We start from the raw sequence: 13368 nt of genomic DNA on the forward strand, positions 1-13368 counted from the left end.
GGGATCATGTTTTTGTATTAAACATTTTCTGTTTATAAAATGGCTGGTGTGGACGGGTGGTGATCAGACCCGTTGGCACCCTTGAAGCTTGGGCACCTGGACCCAGATGGGTGCAGGGCTTGTTGCACAAGGACCTAGTCTCTGATCCTTTGCCGTGGTTAAGCAGTAGACAGATAAAGAGCATATTAGAGAATTGGGACATGGAGACCGTTGCGTTTGCCTGGTTTCTGATTCTCTTCTGTTGTCTTGAAGTGGAGGTCCCTTAAGCTGGACAAACCGAGCATCGGGTGTGCCAGGAACACAGCTACCCAGATAAACAAGTGTGTTTGGTTTGCTGCATAAAGACTATTTTGTTGGTATTTTACAGTGTTAAAATTTTAATGTTTTAAATTAATTTTTTTTTATTTTAGAAAATGGGTAATTGTATATGATGAAAGACAATATTGGAATTGTATATGAAGAAAATATTTGAATTGTATATGATGAAAGGCACGAAAGGTTAGACAGTGAATATGTCTCTGCCCACCCCTGGTTCTACCACCTGCTTTTGTTCCTCAGAGGCACTGGTGTTACTGATTTCTTTGTCCTCCAGGGGTGTTCCGTGCACAACCAGGATGTTTTCTACATCTATTAGCAAATTCGTTATGAATACCCCTTTCTGGGAAAGCTTGCTGAACTTCCAGCCCCGCCCAGCTCTCTGTGTGGCCTGAACTGTATTCACACCATAGACCTCAGCTTCTCAGATTCCAAAAACCCAGGCTGCAGCTCCCTTCTCTATTCTGATCATGTAAATAAAGTCCTCGCTCGCTCTTCTCAATGACATTGAAAAAATGTGCCCTTCTAAAGAGAAAGATGATAGAAAATGCCAAGTAGATTATAGCCAAGGATATTTTTCCCAATTTAGAAAACATAGTTCCTTTCCCTCGACCTATCATTAATCTCACCCATCAGTCTATTTATTAACTCGACGTAGAAAGATGGGTATTGCAAGAGAAATCTTGACTTTGCCACCAAAGAACTTATAAGAAGAACACAATTTTTTTTAAGGCTTCTTTGGATGGGGCAGGCCTTCCAGAGCACCTGTCAGTGGGACTCACCTGGTCAGGATCCACCCAGCTCTTCAAAGGGCCTCTGAGACGGACAGATACCTCACCTCCTGGGATTCCTAGAGCCTTACCCAGGGCCTGGCACGGGGCGGGGGTCCCCAAAGCCTCAGTGTCCTCGCTTGCATGAGGGAATTGTGGTGAGTACCACATGAGGTAATGTCTGAGGATGTACTTTAGAAACAGTAAATTGTGTAATTGGTCTTCACTGTCAACACCAGTGCATTTTGTGACATGTTTGAAGGGTAACTGATGTCATACAAGGATATTTAAATCACAAACATTTGATAAATTGTGGAGTAACACAAATAGGAAATTTTTTGGTCTCTTTTTTTAATTAATTTTTTTCAGTTACAGTTGACATTCAATATTATTTTACATTAGTTTCAGGTGTACAGCATAGTGGTTAGACATTTATATCATGTATGCAGTGACCCCCTGATTAGTGCCCACCTGGCACTATACATCATGGTTACAACATTACTGACTATATTCTCTATGCTGTACTTTACATCCTCATGACTATTTTGTAACTTCCAGTTTCTACTTCTCAGTTCCTTCATTTTTTTCACCCAACTCCCCAATTCCCCTCCCCTCTGGGCAACCATGAATTTGTTCTCTGCATCTAAGTCTATTTCTGTTTTGTTTGTTCATTTATTTTGTTCTTTAGATTCCACATATAAGTGAGATCATATGGTGTTTATCTTTCTCAGTCTGATTTATTTTGCTTAGCATAATACCCTCTGGGTCCATCCACGTTGTCGCAAATAGTAAGATTTCCTTTTTTATGGCCGAGTACTATTCCATTGTGTATATGTACCACACCTACTTTATCCAATCGTCTATTGATGGGCACTACACAAACTGGAATTTTTATTATCTAGTTCTGCTCCATCATTTTAAAGATACAGTGACTAGTTAGTTAGCATGAGCCAGAGAGCACTACTGGATCCCAGGGTGGGGTCTCTGACCCCTCACCGGTGGTTCACAAACAATATTTTCTCTGGGTGGCTGACAAAGAAGCCAATGGTCTGGAATGGGGACAGGAATGTGTACGTATGTGAGCCACTTGTTACCTGTAGAAGGTGGTTGAGCTGGACTGGTAGTAATCACTCCCAGGCAGGTCTGGGAGCTGAACTAACCAGGCTCAAAGGCCCAGATGCTGGGGTCTGGACTGCGGTCCTCTAGCCTCGTTGGATAAAGCAGGCCCCGCCTTTCCCGTCTCTAGTGCGCACACCACTGCCAAGTGAGCTTTGTGTCTGCGTTTTTTATTTTTATTATAATAATAGGATGCTCTTATTATCCACATTTAATAGGTAAGAAAACTGAGGTGCAAAGAGGTTCAGCAACTTGCTCAAAACCACACAACCAGTAAGTGGTAGAGTTGTGATTCAGGCCAGTTCTGTCCTTCCCCGAAGTCCATGAATTTATCCACCCTCACTCCTCCGGCATCAGTGCACCACCACCACCCCCCCCACGGAAAGCATCTCAATGAAGCAGAAATCTTTCTAACACCAATTATTCTGACCTATTTCCACAAACCTGTTTCAGATACCACAAAGATGTGAGGAAGAATTTCTCCATTTTTCTTGGATGTTTAAAGGATCCGTATTTTAGAGTTAACACTTACCTACCTCTCAGTCTAAGTTAACGTAGGATTCATTGTATTCAGATTTATATTGTCTGGATCATACAAGCTCACGTCAGTTGGAAAATGCCATGGACAGTTTTGTTGCACTGGATGTTTTGGAGTGAGTAGCAGAAATGGTTAGTCTTCTAATGGTATTTCAGTATTTATCTGAATAATGGGTAGATCCTGCCTGCCTTCTTTTGGGGGACCTTTCTTTCCTTCTAATACCTCCAACAGCCCATCTTTGCTTTGAATTCTCTTTCTGTATTTGTGAGTGGTTTCTGACCTGGATTTGTAACTCTTGAACCCAGTAAGATGTGCTTTAGACAAACAGGGAAAAGGTGAAAAGGAATATGGCATCGGACAGTAGTTTCTCCAAGCGATGGAAAGTAGAAAGCTTTCATTTAGACGGGTAATTATTTGCCTGAACTTTGAGATGTTCTTTAAAATAGCCAAAAGCTTCCGACAGCCCAGGTCACATCGAGCTTTCTCTCTCCATCCACAGTCACGTGGCAGTTACTCATCAAGGCCCAAACCTCTCAGCCTAATGCAGTCATCTCTTCATGAGAAAATTCTGCTCAAGGGATCAGAGTGGTGATATGTTAGGCCTTTCCCGCAGACTCAATCAATAAATACCTAGAGTACCCACTGTGTGCTCAAGACCATAAATTTAAACTCAGAATTTTACACCTGAGGATCGACTTAGAAGGGCAGAGACCAGAATCCCCAGCAGAAATTAAAGGGATGGGAATTATCACTTTTATATACAGAGGTGACATGCAAATTCTCTGGTTATGAAAGGGTCTTTGTAAAATGCGAAGGTGGGAGATGGTGTGATTTTTAGGGCCTAGAGGGGATGGGCCCCCAAATGAAGGTTCCTGTATAGTTCAGCAGGTTGTACAAAACTATCCAGATGCCCTCAAGGGCTCGCAGTGATGTTTAAACAGTGAATGACAATGCTTATCCAACTTCCCACGCGTCAGGTAACACCTCCTCACACCTACTGCCATCTGTCCGTCCCTCGGTGCCAGCCCAGCACACACAGCCAAGTGCGGTGCCATGTTCCGGGCTAACGTCTGGCGTGCCCCTTGTAAGTCAGGCCCTGAAGCTTCGTTCCACAGTGACTCACGCCCGAGGCTCCCGAACCTGTCCCTCGTCCTGCCTGCCAGTCTCCCGAGTGCCCCGCATCCCAGGCCTTGGCTCTGCCTGGGAGCCCAGTCTGATGCCTGCGCCCACCGCTCCTCACCTTCTCTTGCATTCCATCTCTTCTGATGAAGCAATCTTCCTCCATGGCTGGTGGCCCGCCTCCCAGGACGTGTGCATGGGGAACCCGTGCCGGGGGAGGAAGAACTGCTGTAAAGTGAGCGAGTGGGCTCCTGCTTCAGGGTGTGGCGTGTTTCATTGAGCACTCGTGCCCCATTGGGTAGATGTAGGCGGGGGTGACTCGGGGCAAATGCCTGCCTAATAACAGGCAGTTTAGAGAGAACCAGAGAAGGCTGCTGGGCGACTAAGGGTGGCCGTTGGGACTTGCCCTGGGGTTTTAGAGAGGCTGAAAAAGCTTGCTTCCCAAGAGCACGGCGAGAGGGAGAGAGGCCTGAAACAACAGTGGGGTGTTTGTGTTGGACCTGTGGGGAGACAAGCATTTGAAGGTGTGAACCTTCTTCTGTCTCTTGGAAAAGCAATCTATTTAGCTAAGACCCCAAAATATATCCAGCCAGGGGGTGGCTCTTGCCATCCTAGAACTTTTGGATTTTTATTGTTCTAGATTTTCTGTGTCCTCAGTAGCAGGATCTGATAAAAGCCAAGCTCAGAAGTGCCTGGGGGAACAATTCTCATGCTCTTCGCGTTAAAATTCCCTAGCAGTTGCTTTAAAACTAACATTTTCTACTCTTGAAATATTTAACAAGGCAGCTTTCCTCTAAATAGCTCAAGGCATTTTACAAATCCTATCTTGAGGATATCTGTGGATATTTTATATTTATAAAGCTTCCCCTACCCCACATCCTCTCATCAGCTTGTCCCCTCAATAACCTATACTATAACCTGCCCTTCCCCATTTTATAGAAGAAAAAGCAAACTTTCATAAAAATTAGATGGTTCCCCCAAGGTCACTTGGCAGAACCTGAACTCAAAACCCAGATCCTCTGATTCCAAAGCCTGTGTTGTTTTGATTATACCGCATGGGTTCTTAGGCTAAGCTTCAAAATACCCAGAGAGGGCAAGTGACCTGCCCACAGCTGCACAGCCCAGCATACTCAGAGCTGGGAATAGCTCCAGATGCTATGAAAAGTGAGTGTATAGAGACACAAGTGGGTTCCCTTCCCTCTGCTGACATCCAGAATCCAGCACCTCTGGTCTTTCCACTTGGATTGTGACCTAAAATTTGGGAGGGCAAGGCTCTGGTTAGCTCTCAGAATCAGCAGGACTGATGGCAGAGGCTGCGTAGGGGCTCCCTGGAGGCCCAGTATTGGGGCTGGCTTGGTCAGCATTAGATGGGTGACTATCTCACAATACCCTTTCCTTCATTTTTACGCCAAGGGCCTGAATGAGAATCAGTCCATCATATTTGTCTTCATTTAGCTGGTGGAGTTTGTCTTCTAAACTTGGGCACTTGTCACAATGGAATCCATGTGACGAGATCGCTAAGCCTGCTGCTCCAAGCTGGCAGGAGATCCTGTCTCTACTCAGTGTCCCAGGTATTTGTAAAACAGAAGTAAGTAAAGCATGCCTTAAAATGCCGTGCATACTGTGTACCCTTGCCCCCAGAACCTTCTCTCGGGCTTGGAAGGACAAGGAGCCCAGAACCTTTCCCACTTTCTAGGTTGAGCTCTGAGGGGAATTGTTGCTCCCACAACTGGCAGAATTCATCATCACAGACCCTCAGTGCCGGGAGACGTGGGGGTTCAGCCTGCCCCACCTGCGAGTGGGTAGACGTGTCTCCCATGGGGGGCGGCGAGGGGCTTGATTTGTTGGTCCCGTCTCCTCACAGATCTACGTCTTGAGGCCCCCGTGGTGAAAGGCACGTGTCAGAGTTATACTGGGCCTCGCGTGTTAGTGTTCTCATCACAGGGGCCAAAGTGTGGGTATTAGCCCAGTACTGGGCGCCGACCTGACACTGGGAGCCGTAGGAATGGGGGCCCCTGGTTATTTTTATTTTCTCACTAACTGAAGGAAGCTGTGAGTCGTCTTCTGTTGCCGCTCTTGGTGAAACTGTCTTCTCTGCTTTCGTGAGCTCCATGAGTTCCGTGGTTCGTCAGGGCTGTGCCAGGTGCTAAGTCTTGCCCCGTCACCCCATCCCCCAGTTTCCTCCTTCTGGAAGCTTGTTTGCAGACGTAGGAGACTGGGTGGGATCCATACGGTTCCCAGCACACGCCCTGGAAGTTTCTTTTGCACAGTACATCTCGAGACACTCTTCTCTTGCTTGTACCTGTCTCTTAAAAACTCTAGTACACTAGGCACTTGTTTGTTGGCTACTGGTAAACTGAGATTTTGCTTTTGATATGAAAGGAGTTAATGACAGTATAAGCTTTTCAATACAGTGTGAGAGCTATCACATCTCTCCATGAAAGCGCCCCCTCCTCTTAGAAAAGTCTGGGCTCTCCACAGAGGGAACAGCTGGCTTGTGATTTTTGGTTTATTCTCCGGTATGAATTAAATGGTTTCTCGACAGTAGAGAAAACAATTTTGCTTGTGATTTTACTAAGTGCTTTACCCATTGTCCTCCAGTAGAAAATAATACTGCTCTTTCAGCAGGGCTACTTGCAGAAGGGGGAGGCCCGTTTCCTTTCAGTATTTTAGTAAGACCACGTAAAAGTACTCAGTTCAAGGTGCCACTTAACTGGTGACTCAATCTTCAGCTATTTTTAGTTTATTTACTTTCTTTTGTGAAAGCTCATGGGTTAGTAGCCATTGCTGACATTTAACTGTGAGTTTCACATTTTCTTGCATCAGGGTGACTTTCCTCTTGCTAGGAACCTGTAGGACATTTTCTGAAATGTCAGCGTGTTGAGGGTGTGGCCTTATGACTTTGTGGAAGAAAATGGCTAAATAAAACTTATCACATGAGCGAGTTTGCACAAAAAGCCAATTCAAGGTCTTAATTTTGACCCAAACTGAGAACGTTAACCTAACCGTATTTAATTATCTTGTCAATTCCTTCCCTTTTACCAAACTGTGTGTGACTTGGGGCAGTCCCTTTACCTTGTAAGACCTGATTTGTAAGAGAAGTGGGACTCGATCACCAAGGGCTTTCTCTTTCCTTATGGTTCTCAGTCTCCCCCACCACCACCCACTTCCCAGCACCATAACCCGCTCCCAACCTCCCAGGGCCATTCCCTGGTTGGATCTGAAGGAAAAGGTGTAGGTTTCCAGCGCTTACTGTTCAAAAATAAAAATAAGTACATAAACTTTTCTTGACAGCTCTTGGAAACAGGGTGGTCCCCATCATTGCCAGGTCTCTCTATCATTGCAGGCTTGAGGTGGTGGTGAGACGGGGGGATTTCAAAACCCTGTTTCCTTGAAGACTCATCCAACAGAACTCTCCTTGGGGGGGGATCCGTGGTCCTAGAACATGCTGGATACACTGAGAGGTGCTTCTCTGAGCTGCTGACAGAGGTGCGCACTGTGGGGTGAGAACAGGCCCAAGTTGTCAGCACGTGTGCAGTCTCCGTAGAGGACAGACCTCGGGACCTTGGACCTTCTGGCGGGGCCTCTGACGCTGTCCCAGTGCCATGGCAGCAAGTAACTCAGAGCACAAAGAAACATCTCAGAGGGGGGTGGCTGGGCTTTCCCCCAGCAATTTGCTCTGGGCTTTCTCCTCTCCTGCAGAGTGGCTTTTTATTTTTTTTCTCTGTAACAGCTCTGACTTCTTTAGTTAAATGGCAGGTAAAGAGGGGGAGAAATAGGCCCTTTTCCTCCCTGCCTTCTCCCCAAAGATGTCAGGTTGCCCACATTTAGGGTTGATTGCTTTTATCTAAGTTGTCACCAAAAAGGCTGACAGATTGGAGTGATGTGAGGTTTTTGTCGGCAGTGTGCTTTGGCCTTCCGCCATCGTCCTGACGTACCCAGAGGGCAGCGCTGAGGAAGGAAGCCTGCCAGAGGCTTGCTGTGCTGGCCTGGGGTTTTATTCCGGGGCACTGAAGAGGTTTACCAGGAGGGCCGGGCCAGGCAAGAGTGGATTTCCCTGCGGGAAGGACGCGTGGATGCGGGCACAGCCTTTCTGTGGGAAAGGAGGGACCCCTGGGCAGGAGAGAGGGGGTGTGTGTGTGACGAGGAGGGCGTCCGGAGGGGGTACTGCCAGAACCCGTTAGCACAGACACAAGAACGCATCTTGGACCTGTTAATGGAACTTGGTGATAAACACTTACTACTCAGTGATTTATTAAGTCTCTCCTGCTTCCGACGTGTCCTGGGATTCATTTTAAGCTTGTTGGGAGAGGCCCAAGCAGTCAATCAGCTAGTTATTTCATTGTTGGCGAGGCCTCTGTGTCAGTTAGGAAAGACGATCTGGTAATTTCTGTCGGATTAGGGAGTTGACTGCGGCAAAAATGGAGGAGAGGGTAGTAGTGGTGATATATAGCTAATATTTGGGGGCACTTCCTGTGTTCCAGGGGTTGTTTTAAAATACTCTGTGTGTATTAACATGCGCAGTTTGCAGATGAGGCCCAGAGATCACGCTACTTGCCCGAGAGGACAAACATCATAACTGGTGGGGCCAGAATTTGACCCTGGGCTTGCTCCTTCCAGGGCCTGAACCCAAAGCCACATCCACGACCAGAATGGAACACGAAGAGAAATTCTTTAGGAGTTTGGTTTGGTTTAGTTTTCCGTGAGAGGTATTTGCCGTGGGACCCACATAAGTATTGAAGCTTGTTCCCAATCAGGTCTTTTGGGTTGCAAGAAAGAGAGACCCCCGCACCCTCGCCAGGTGTCTCTGTCTTTGGGTCTCCTCACTTGACTGATAACAGGAGAGGAAAAAGATGGATCTGACAGCTGAGTCACAGAAGTATAGAAACCTAGCCAATCAATACTTGTGCACAGAATACAATTTGTGTTGTGTTATTAAGTGGCCTGGGAGTGTTTGTGTCGTTAGCTGATTATGAGCTGTCTTGGTTGGAATTTGTGTGGATAACAAGGGACCTTCCGAAGGGTTGTGGTGAAGGGTCTCTTCAGCCTCTAAAGGACAGGGGTGTGGAGCCGCTGAGTCACAGGAGGTCATTTGGGCATATTCTGTCACAGTTGTGGAGGCTAGAAGTCTGAAACCAAGGTGTTGGCACGCCTGCTTACTTCTGGAGGGCTCTAAGGGGAAGTCTGTTCTGGGCCTCGCTCCTAGCTTCTGATGGTCCCTTGGCTTTAGAGATGCATCACTCCAATCTCTACTTCTAGCTTCCTTCTCCTCTGTGTGTCTGTCCAAATGTCCTTCTTCTTACAAGGACACTAGTCATGGGGTTAGGGCCACGCTAATCAGCATGAGCCCATCTTGATGTGATTACATCTTCAGTGACTCTCCAAATAAGGTCACATTCCCAGGTTCCAGGTGGACATGACTTTTAAGGGGACACCATTCACCTATACGAGGTAATGAGTCTTCTGTGTTTCAGGTCTCGGCTCGGCTTTTTCTTTCTTCCTTCACAGTAAGTTTTGCATTGTCAGGGAACCTTAATACGCGAAGGCTGCAGTCTTCCTTCGTCTCTGCAGATGGAATGAATTTGACAGAATTATTGGCATAAATGGCACAGCTGAAAATACATTGCTGTGTAACTTACTTGAAGGAAGAACAAAGGCCTTGAGGGTTACAGTTCTTGTGAATTTTGTGTTTTAATGGTCTACAAAGTAGGCTGGGACCCAGGCCTGTCTTCTGTTACAGAGCTCAGAGAGTTTTTCCTGTGCTCTTTAGCCAAGGAGTGCAATTCTATCCCTAGAATCTCAGAAATTTTGAGCTGAAAAAGACCTTTGGTATCATCTACTTCTAATCTAACCCTCTCACTTTACAGATGAGGTCTTGAGGGCCCAGAAAGGTTAAGTGACTTGTTCAAGGTCACTGGCTAGGACAGGGCAGAGCAGGCACTGGGCCCCTGGTCTCAGAACTCCCAGCCTCTTCCAGCACAGTGGCCCTGTCTCTCCCTGCCTCTGTGCCTCCATCTTAAAATCATGCTCTTAGCTGTGAGAGAGGAGCCCAGGCCCTCAGGCTGCTGGAAATACCAGTCCAGCTTGTCTCAGAGACCAAGGGCAATCCTGAAAGTTCATTTACTGTGGGGCATTGGGCAAAGAAACTTGGGTTTCTTTGTTAACATGGAGATGCCCATGAAATTCTAACTATGATTTATAGCACCTAGATCCCACTCGTAAAATGACTGAGGTGGGAGCAGGAGAGGTGTGGGGTTATGTATAGCCTTAACATAAACTTCTTTTCTCCTCGGTTAAAATAAGAATTCTACTTAATTGCAGTCCTATACAATGCTTAGCACAATGCTAGGCACACAGTAGGTCATCATGATGGTCCTTACAGCCCACTGAAGTTCAAGGGCGATGGCCCTAGTGACATGTGGTAGCACTGCCCTGCTCCTTGGGACTTAAGGTTCAAGCCTTGAATCAAAGCTGAACATTCGGACCATAATAATTACAAACCTCTCATAGAATTGCCTTCACTGAATTGAATTCAATTTTAAACTCTTGTCATTTTTCAAGGATTGAGTAAATTAATTCTCTATCCCATTTGCTATTTAAAAAAAAAATGTTGTAGGAGGACACTGCCTATCACATCACTCAAGGTCCCCTTATATAAATTCCCACAGATTTTCTTTTTTTTTTTTTTAATAATTCCATGCCTGAAAAGCCCTGCTTCCCCTGAGTATCTGTCATGCTTTCTGGGGTGAGAGCACAACAGAGAATGTGGGTCTAATTGGGTTTCCTTTTTGTCCCTGTCAGAAGCCTCAAATACATTCTAGGCTGAATCACATAGGTAATTGTGTATGTTGACATAGGTATTTCCTTGTCCAGAGTTTCTTCATTTTTTCTTAGATTTTGTTAGTTGAAAGTTAAAGCCTTTTTTTCTAATAAAAATTTTTATAGTCATTAGGAATTTTGGCAAAGAAAAACAGTGGGAAAATTGCCTGTGTTCTACTAACCCAGCAATTGTAGCATCCATGAAGATTTGGGTATATAGCATTTCCTTCTGTGTCATTAGAAATTGCAGACTAAAAGAGTCTAGAAATAACAGTTGCTCAAACATGCAAGGGTGTATTCTCTCATGTAAAAGAAATCCTGAGGTAGGCAGTCTAGGTCGGATACGGTGGCTCCATGAAATCACCAGGGACGCCAGGCTTCTTCTGGCTTTCTGCTCTGCTGTCCTCTTAATGTGGCCTCCAGAGTGACCTCAAGGTCACTTCATGGCCCAAGATGGCTGCTGGAGTTGGAGCCATGTGGTCTCCATCCGGGAGACGCAGGAAGGGAAAAGCGCAGAATTGTTTAACTCCCTGCCTTTTAAGGATCCTCCCTTCAAAGAGACCAATCCTTCCAGAAGTGGCCAGAATGTCGTCCCAGGGACTCATCTTCCAGCAAGTGAGGCTGAGGTCTATAGTTGCTTTTTTGTTTTTGTTTTTTCCCCCTAGCAAGTCACATTTCCAGGTTTCTGTCACAAGGAAGGAGAGATTTCTTTTGGGGAGACAATCAGCAGACTGCCACATTTCTGAATCTGTACGCCGATCTCTTCAGTGTTTCGTTGAAACAATCTCCAATAGTTGGTGGTTGGCGTCAAGGAATAAACATCAGTATACATATCAATAAGCAGAATGTGCCACATCTTGTTATTTGTCACGCTGCCTTTCCACAATCCTTTCCTATGACTTTGTCACATATACACATACCGATAGTGTGTGTTTTGAATATTCACTTGGTTCAGACTTTTCCAGGGCTAGAAGGGATCTTCGATTTCTCCAAGGGTTGCACGTTCAGATGCCTGAAGAACCATTCAGGTACCATAAGTGATTAAGTAGGCCAGGGGTCAGTGTTGAGGACAGGACAGGGAGTGGGGGGGCCTGTGGCAAAGAGGGGGCCATCTAAAGGGGGCCACCACCACTCAGCTCTGCATCATTGCCATTTGAGAATGCTGGCTCCATGTTGCCAAATCTTCTGATTTGTTTTTTCTTTCTTTAAAGAGAAACCAGAAATCCAGATGCTTTTCAGAAATCTCCTGGTGTTTATAACTTGGCAGCCAGTAAATTCAGTTTTTAAAAATACCCGCCAAACGCAGTGCCCTCCGTGGGCTGCCAGTTTAGGGTCCATCCTTGGTTTCCAGTTGGCAGTGAAGCTCTGGAGAGGTGACGTGCCTGTGATGTGGCTGGAAACTTTGCTCTCTGGCCCCACCTCAACAAAACTTGGTCCTCTGTGGCTAATCGGTGACAGAATACGAAGAAATAATAAAAACTTGCAGTTCAGCAAGACTGCTCTGAAGGTTGAGTCTCCCCTTCAACTGGCTTTCATTTTCTGTTTAAATCCTTTTGAGGTGGTAGAATCAGAGAACACTGGGCTGGAACCCCAGCTCGACTGTTTCACAGCTGTGTGACTCTCGGCAAGCCTCTGGGGTCTCATCTGTGTTTTCTGTACCATCCATTTTCTTTCTCGCTTGCTCCTCTCCCTACTTTTCCTGCTTTCAAGCAACACAGCATGGTGGTTAAGACGAGGGGTCTCTGGAACCAGATATGGATCCTAGCTTCTCTACCTGCTAGCTGTGTGACCTGGGGCAACTTACTCAAGTTTCCTGTGCCTCAGTTTCCTCGTCTGTAAAAGGGGATAATGGTACCCACTTAATAGGGTGTGGTAAGAATTCAATGCATTGTATGAAGAGCAGAGCTTGGTGTGTAGGTAGTGTTCTATGACACCGTTCTCGTTTTTTATTTCCTCTGCTGCTTCGGAAGCCATATCACTTTAGCACAATGGCTCCCCGTGTCACAGAGAGTATTTTCAGGGCCTGGAGCCGCTCCGCAGCCAGCCTCCTGCTCCCACTCTGGACCCACACCCAGCAGGCCACGTGGCTCCCCACCCATTACTATCAGTTCTGTTCTGTTCCTGGTACCATGATTTTGGGCCTGTCTATGCCCTTTTACTTTTCTCAGCTCATATATATTTTTTCCATCATTGCTGAATGTTTGGAAGAGAAAGAATGAGTCAACCGGCTGCTATCTTGACCTAAAGCCTCATTAAGTTGTATCATTGGTCACATAGAAACGATACCTGTCAGGCGCTTCTGAAGATCAGGTTACGAGATGAAGGGTAAAAGCAGGGTGAGTTCGCCTCAGCCAGAGCTCTGAGCGCAGCAGATAACTTCTCCTGGAAACCGGAGCGAGCCCATCAGTCTGTGTGGATTGACAATGGTTTCCCCCAGCAGGTTTGTTCAAATGGCCAAGAGCGTGGCACGCACGTTAGTGACGGAAATTCTCCTTTTCCTGAAAGACTTGAAATGCGGAGAGGTGTAGACTGTGCTGTATTTCATTTAAACTGCTTCTGTCTCATCACCATCCCATCTTTTCAGCTTGTAGGTTAATTTGAATAAGAGATCTGACCTGAGCGGCCCAGCTGTGTAACTCTTCAAGGACACTTGATATTCGCAGTAGAGAGGAACAAGGGACATAGGTATGT

At 46.2% G+C, this 13368-nt stretch overlaps 1 protein-coding gene across 4 annotated transcripts in view; it reads left to right on the forward strand.

The window, feature by feature from the left end:
• Positions 1-13368, forward strand: part of ABHD2 (abhydrolase domain containing 2, acylglycerol lipase) — a 67136-nt gene that overhangs the window by 3502 nt on the left and 50266 nt on the right. For 3 of the 4 annotated variants that reach the window (XM_019726745.2, XM_074318128.1, XM_074318127.1), the window contains exon 2: positions 13262-13362. The gene's annotated coding sequence lies outside the window, so the exon portion shown is untranslated. Of the gene's footprint in view, positions 1-13023; positions 13118-13261; positions 13363-13368 lie in introns of those variants that run through there. The other variant, XM_019726746.2, reaches the window with a different exon arrangement.

This window comes from Rhinolophus sinicus, linkage group LG13, assembly GCF_036562045.2.
Source record: "Rhinolophus sinicus isolate RSC01 linkage group LG13, ASM3656204v1, whole genome shotgun sequence".
Taxonomy (NCBI): domain Eukaryota; kingdom Metazoa; phylum Chordata; class Mammalia; order Chiroptera; family Rhinolophidae; genus Rhinolophus; species Rhinolophus sinicus.